At 39.2% G+C, this 7,596-nt stretch overlaps 2 pseudogenes; both read right to left on the bottom strand.

Moving 5' to 3' along the window:
• Positions 1 to 664: 664 nt before the first annotated feature.
• Positions 665 to 1,634, bottom strand: LOC136279371 (uncharacterized; annotated as a pseudogene).
• A 533-nt stretch (positions 1,635 to 2,167) lies between these two features.
• Positions 2,168 to 3,174, bottom strand: LOC136279370 (uncharacterized; annotated as a pseudogene).
• Positions 3,175 to 7,596: the final 4,422 nt, after the last annotated feature.

The raw sequence follows: 7,596 nt of genomic DNA, 5'->3' as shown, positions 1-7,596 counted from the left end.
GTAGGTGGAAAGAAAAACGAAACAGTACATAATCTCTGGTGAACGCTCAAAGTGAAAAACTGACGCGAAATGAAACGCGAAACTCTTTATGCCTGGTACTTAACAATTGGTTCATACGTTAGCGTGCGTTCATCAAGATATGAAGCACGCGGGAAGTTTGGAGAGCACGAAAGATGCGTAAGAGTTGCTCGAGGCGTAGCCGAGAGCAACTCTAGCTTCTCAAGTGCTCTCTAAACTTCCCAAGTGCTTCATATCTCGATGAAAGCACAGCTGAAGTATGAACCAATTGTTTTATAACATTTTTAACCCGATGGAAAATTTTTTTCGCGAGGGATTTGTTTGCTGACGTCATGAACGTACGCAGTAGGAATATGAAGCACGCTCGCGCAGTTGAATTTGATTACACAAATTTACTAGGTATGTTATAATAGAAGGTGTGTTGCGCAATTGATCCCTTTGAACACGTGCTTGTCCAAAGGGGGTGAATTCCCCAACTACGCCCTCTGACACAAATAAAACACAATTCGCTTTTTGGCAGAGAGAGAGGTTTATTAAGAATACGAAGCAACAGTAAACAAAAGCCAATGATATGCCTAATAAACCTCTCTTCCACCAAACAGAACGCCCAAAAAAAACGGGTCGTGCTTTATGAAACTACGAAGCACTAGATAGAATCGCAAAACGAAGCTGATGGGCGGAGGCGCTTCGATTCAACACTAAATTCTAAATAAGCCTTATACGCATCCCTCATCCAGTCTCCGTATATCTGTATCAGTTCGCCCGGTACACCGTGATTAAAGGCCCAAGAGGCCGCACCACGACGGAAAGAATGACCTCGAAAGGACGAAGCGTCGGGGAGACCAACCGCAGAAATGATACAAAAACAGCAGGCGTGACCGGAGGAGATCTTCGTGGGGTGTGCAGCGCGTTGCGCGCAATGCCACGCAACGTCAACGAAAGAAGAAAATCTTTATTAAATGGAAATTCTAGCCCTGAAAACAAATGGGGCAGTTTAACCCCAGACAAATAGTTACGAATAGCGGGCGGACTAGGCGTACGACTAAGAAATTACACATTTAGGCAAATAGTATCCAACTTAGCTGGCGTTGGTGTGAATCGAAAATACGCACAAAATAACAAAAAGGCTTTAAACTGGGTTCTTAAATTACTAAATGTTTCAGCGCTGTAAACAGAACGAAGTGTGTAGAAAGTACTGTCTAGCTGGAAGAAGTTAATTGGTACAGAAACTACAACTAGTTGATCACGTTGAACCCGTTGCTGAAATTGTTCTTTTGTACGCGAGGCCACATTCCAGTGTGAAAGCACGTCAGCTTCGCTGTTCAAGACTCCAGGATGGTGAACTGCGCGAATCTGAAACTCTTATGTTGCTTCTAAGAAACAGACTTTGTCACACCGAACAGTTAAAAGAAGGCCGCACCAAAGATGGCCCCACAACTTCAGAGCAAGAACAATGGCCAAAGTTCTAAAGAATTAATTTCAAGACGCTAGATTGAGATGAACTCTGGAAACTCCGCATGAGAATAAGAACGCGCACAAATGCCGCCACAACCCGTAAGACAAGCGTCAGAGGTAAACACCTCTCCGGGAGATGACCAGTTATTTGAGCTAATCATGGACTCACCCTTACATGCACGTAAAAATTTGCACCACCATTTAATGTCTTTACGAAATTCCGAATTGAGATTAATATGGTGATGATTAAATGTAACTTTTCGTAACAAACGAAGAATCCGCGCAATGAAAACTCTACTTTGCCGCGCGCACTTGCACCAACTTGCCTACAAGGGACTGGAGAGATGATTTTGTTGTGGTAAGCTCCGAATTTTGGCTAAACGATCTGAATCAACAGGAAAGGTAAAGTCCAGAGTATTGAGTTCGACACCAAACAGGTAATGACTGGAGAGGGAGGACAAGATTTGGCAGCAGACTCTTCCAAGCCAAGATGATGCAGCAACGCTCCAAGCTCGTAAAAATGAGAGGTTGCCGAAGTCAGTGGGGAAGCATCAATAAAGTCATCGAGATAATTAAATATTGTACGTCCGCGCTTGTTGAGAATCCAACTAACTGCAGAAGTGGAGCGTTAACACGCCATCGCGGCAGAACGAAGGCCCATAGTTATAACTGAGTCAGAGTAAAGCTGACTGTTCTAGATATAACCAAGTAAATGATAATCATGGGGATCTATGGGGAATTGGCGGTACGCTTTCTGTAGATCGCGCTTGTATGGCAAGCAACCCCGACCGAGTGAAACAATCGCCGAGACAATGGCATCAATAGTGGGATAAGTCATTTCCAGAAGCTCTCAAAGAAAGTAACCAGAAGGAATACTATCATTAACTGAGGAACCACAAGGCCAGCTCAAATCGACGATCACTCTTCGTTCGTTAGAGTCATGCTTGGCCACCGTGTTGAGAGGAGAAACAACAAAACTGTCATGAAAAGGCGGGGCAGCAAAAGGTCCTGCCACGCGACCAAGGGAAATTTCGCTACTGATATATTCTTGAACGGAATGAAGGAAAAGAAGGAAAAGTCAACGCGCTGCGATGGGTACGAAGGTTAAACACAGGAAGAGTCTGGTTGGGGTAACCAAGTGGCCAGCCAAATTCACAAATGACACGGTCCTCATAGTCTTGGAGCAAGGCACGCCACACTGGAATATTCAGACGAGAAGGAACGGAAAGACGAAGACCGGTATAATTAAACTGTCCAGAAGAAAAGACAGCGCGATGAGCGTTGACGAAATAACTGGAGGTAGGAGGTGTTGCATCATCAAAAACTGACAGTCTCGAAGGAGAAATCTCAAGAAACCCATTGTCTTGAGAAGAAAAACTAGATCTGGGACAGGAAAACAAAAGTCTAGATTTTGAACGTCTCGTGGGAGAAAAGTCCTGCAATAAAAAGTTTCGAGCATATGCACTAGAACCACAACCAAGATCAACATCGGGAGAGCCCCCAGCTTCGGTATTGTGAAGCTGTGAGGCGGAAAATAGTCTAGTTTTCTCAGTTTCTCTTCAACCTCCGCTCTTCAACCTCCGTGAGTTCGGCCTGTTCGTTATCATTGCGACCTGGACAGTTACAGTACTTTCCAGGACGACCGAAGTCATGAGCAGACTTAAACTCTTTGCAACCTGGACACCTACTTTGACGACCCATTGGAAAGAAAAACGAAACAGTACACAATCTCTGGTGAACGCTCAAAGTGAAAAACTGACACGAAATGGAACACGAAACTGCCTGGTACCACAAGGTGTTGCGCAAATAATCCCTTTGAACACGTGCTTGTCCAAAGGGGGTAAATTGTTCACTTCATCAATGTTCCCTAAACATTCCAGGAAAGGAGGTAGGTGAAAGTAAAAACATGAATCAAAATAGGAGGGCTCCCATTAATTTCAGTCCTAATTAAAGGAGGATCCTTGCTTTTCCAGATTCCCACCCTTTAAAACTCATATCGTGTGACCAATCCCTTATATCAATGTTTAGTTTGGGTATGAGCATAAGTAAGAAACGCCATGCATTGATGAAAGTTTGAGCAGGAGTATTTAGTGTAGTCTAAATAACAATATTACATGTTACAATGTGGTAACTTACATGTACACAGCAAAATTATATAATCAAACAATTCCAAACAAAGGAAGTCAGGTGATTGACTAACCTGCTTCAACTTTTGAGGCTTAAGGTACAGAGAAATAGATATGGTAAACAGTTACAATTAATACAAAGTTGAAAGTTTGAAAGCTAAAAGATATACATTACAGTCATCAGACCCTATGCATCCTAGCAAACAAAGGGTCAATTACCACCATAACTTCTCCCAAACGTTCATGCTTACAGGAAATCATTAATTTTTGTCAAAAGGTGGTACTGTATTTACAATACTTCTACCAACAAAAATGCAGTTTTCTAAAGTTATCTCATATGACTGTACAGGTCATGAAGAAGGTTCCTGCATGGGAGAATGACATTTCAATTACCTCAGCAAATTGTAATCATCAGAATTGCAAGCCAAGGTGTATTTACTAAGTGCTCAAGTTTCCAAATGAGTCACCCAATTGTTTCAGTGGAGTTCACTCCTTTTTAAGGCTATCTTCAGCTTGATCATCCTGTTACATGTGGGAACATATTCACTCACATATTCAAATAATTAACTAAAAGAAGAGTTCTGATTTTTTTTATAACCTGCTTCCTTTAATTGTGCTCTAGAAATAGTAAATGGTATTGAAGAGAAAGGAAAAAGTTCTTGAAACATTCTATGTTATGGGGATGGCAACCAAAACATCTGTGAGGCTATAATAACGCCCTTGCAAAGTGGATTTTAGAATTCCTAGGAATTCCTAGGATTATCCTAGGAACTTTTTCCTAGGATTAAGAGGCTCTAAAAACCTAGAAATTCCCAAAAATTCCCAGAAATTCCCAGAAATTCCAAGTTTATAGACAACAGGACTTGGAATTCCAACTTAGAGCACCAATGGCTTTCCCTGAAAAGCTGTAAATCTAAAAAATTCTTAGCAATTTCTAGGATTTTTCAGAAATTTCTAGGAATGTTTGAGAATTACTGGGAATTTTAAGCAAAAATTCGAGGCTACTGATATAAAATAAATACTAAAAATTAAAAAATCCCAGCTAAAATTCAAGTATTCAATAAAATTTATTTACAAGCTTAATTCAGGTTTATGTGTAAAATATTTTTGATTGTCTATTAATAGTAGATATCTAAATAATAATAGGATGAAATTTGATTTATTTTTCTTTTCTTGAAAACTTCCAATGAATTAATCCTCAATCACAGCTATTCATGTAAAATAGTCCTCATCAATAATTAAATTTGGTTAGACACAAATTGTGAATAAAATCTGCTGATTGTTTTCCATAAAATACGATATCTTAAATTATAATTATTGCAACAAATATTATCTGTCTTAAAATAGCCTTATAATGAATCATTTAATTTTGGATGATGATACAAATGGTATTTAACCCTTTCGCTCCCAGAGACAGGTTTTGACTTGATTTTATGTGGTTGTAACTTATTTGGATAAAACTCTTGTGTGTGAACATTCAAATGTAAGCTGTCAAGCAGCACTTTCATGTTTTACTCTTTGTTTTTGTTGATTCTGCACATTGAAATTCAAAGATTTCTTCTCAAATTTTGACCCAGCACTCTTTGGAGTGAAGGGGTTAATTACAGTTAAATATAATTGATTTTTTAATTAAAATCTTGCTGTAACTGTGACAATAAATTAGAATGAAGTTATCCTAAACTGCAGACTTAGCTGCTGTTTGTCTTTTTTTCCTGGGCTCACAGCTTTCCCTGTTGGCCTTGAATGAGGTTGTCTACCAGAAGCTTGACCATTTTGTTTCTCGATTCCATGACATCTGAATTTGAAAAAATATATATATACCTTAAATAAATATATATAAAAAACTCAGACAAGGCCTCAATTTAACAAAGTGCACTGGGATTGGGAAATCTCTGTTATATGGAATGACTTTTATATTGGAATTAGCGCATCTCTCCCATAGATTTTTTGTAAAAAGAGGGCTGAATACAGTATTTTGTTTTTACCAAGGAGGACTTCTTTATATAACAAGGTTTTTTTAATCACAGTTTGTATTATGAATCTTGAATGTTCCCAAAACGTGACTAAAGTAATCTTGAAACCTCACTGATAGATTTATTTCATTTTAAGCATAAGCTTAAGAAACTGCGGCATGCAAGTGACCGATTCGATTCTCAGAATTATTCTAGTTTTAGTTGCCGAGCGTCATGTAAGCTTAATTCAAGCCGTTATATCAATTCTTTGATGAGATTTTGATCACGTAGCGAATATCGCAATTTTTACTCACCACAAACTTTCAAAACGTAGCTTTATAAATGGCCACTCGACCCTTGTTTGTACCAGTCAAAATGTTGAGAAAAGAAATAACCTAACACACGTGTGATCAACCGATGAAAAGTACATTCAGAGATGAGCTCCAAATGGAGTCTTCTCTGTTTCCGATCACCGGCATGATCACGTGGGTCTTTTGGGACTTGTCATTGGTTAGCAAAGTGAATCCGCTTGCTTGCTAGTGACGTGCACAACTTTATTTTGACTTATCCCACCGGTTCTCTGCCTCTGAACGATGGATACATTGAATCTATGTTCTGACGGTGATATAAATAATGATGTGAGCTTACTCTATGTAGAAATAATCGAAAAGAATTGATCGTACTAAAAGTGTATACCTGAGGGTTATTTTTAATCTTTTGCATACCCTCTTAGGTAGTGTATACCTGAGGGTTATTTTTAATCTCTTGCATACCCTCTTAGGTAGTGTATACCTGAGGGTTATTCTTAATCTGTCCTATACCCTCTTGGGTAGTGTATACCTGAGGGTTATTCTTAATCTGTCCTATACCCTCTTGGGTAGTGTATACCTGAGGGTTATTTTTAATCTCTTGCATACACTCTTGGGTAGTGTATACCTGAGAGTTATTTTTAATCACTTCTATACCCTCTTAGGTAGTGTTTACCTGAGGGTTTTTTTTATCTCTTGTATACCCTCTTGGGTAGTGTATAGCTGAGGGTTATTCTTAATCTGTCCTATACCCTCTTGGGTAGTGTATACCTGAGGGTTATTTTTAATCTCTTGCATACACTCTTGGGTAGTGTATACCTGAGGGTTATTTTTATTCACTTCTATACCCTCTTATGTAGTGTTTACCTGAGGGTTTTTTTTTATCTCTTGTATACCCTCTTGGGTAGTGTATAGCTGAGGGTTATTCTTAATCTGTCCTATACCCTCTTGGGTAGTGTATACCTGAGGGTTATTTTTAATCTCTTGCATACCCTCTTAGGTAGTGTATACCTGAGGGTTATTTTTAATCTCTTGCATACACTCTTGGGTAGTGTATACCTGAGGGTTATTTTTAATCACTTCTATACCCTCTTGGGTAGTGTTTACCTGAGGGTTTTTTTTTATCTCTTGTATACCCTCTTGGGTAGTGTATACCTGAGGGTTATTCTTAATCTGTCCTATACCCTCTTGGGTAGTGTATACCTGAGGGTTATTTTTAATCTCTTGCATACCCTCTTAGGTAGTGTATACCTGAGGGTTATTCTTAATCTGTCCTATACCCTCTTGGGTAGTGTATACCTGAGGGTTATTTTAAATCTCTTGCATACACTCTTGGGTAGTGTATACCTGAGGGTTATTTTAATCACTTCTATACCCTCTTAGGTAGTGTTTACCTGAGGGTTTTTTTTTATCTCTTGTATACCCTCTTGGGTAGTGTATAGCTGAGGGTTATTCTCAATCTGTCCTATACCCTCTTGGGTAGTGTATACCTGAGGGTTATTTTTAATCTCTTGCATACCCTCTTAGGTAGTGTTTACCTGAGGGTTATTTTTAATCTCTTGCATACCCTCTTAGGTAGTGTATACCTGAGGGTTATTCTTAATCTGTCCTATACCCTCTTGGGTAGTGTATACCTGAGGGTTATTCTTAATCTGTCCTATACCCTCTTGGGTAGTGTATACCTGGGGGTTATTTTTAATCTCTTGCATACACTCTTGGGTAGTGTATACCTGAGGG

This window comes from Pocillopora verrucosa, chromosome 1 (genome assembly GCF_036669915.1).
Source record: "Pocillopora verrucosa isolate sample1 chromosome 1, ASM3666991v2, whole genome shotgun sequence".
NCBI lineage: Eukaryota > Metazoa > Cnidaria > Anthozoa > Scleractinia > Pocilloporidae > Pocillopora > Pocillopora verrucosa.
This window is presented reverse-complemented; position numbering and strand designations above follow the sequence as displayed.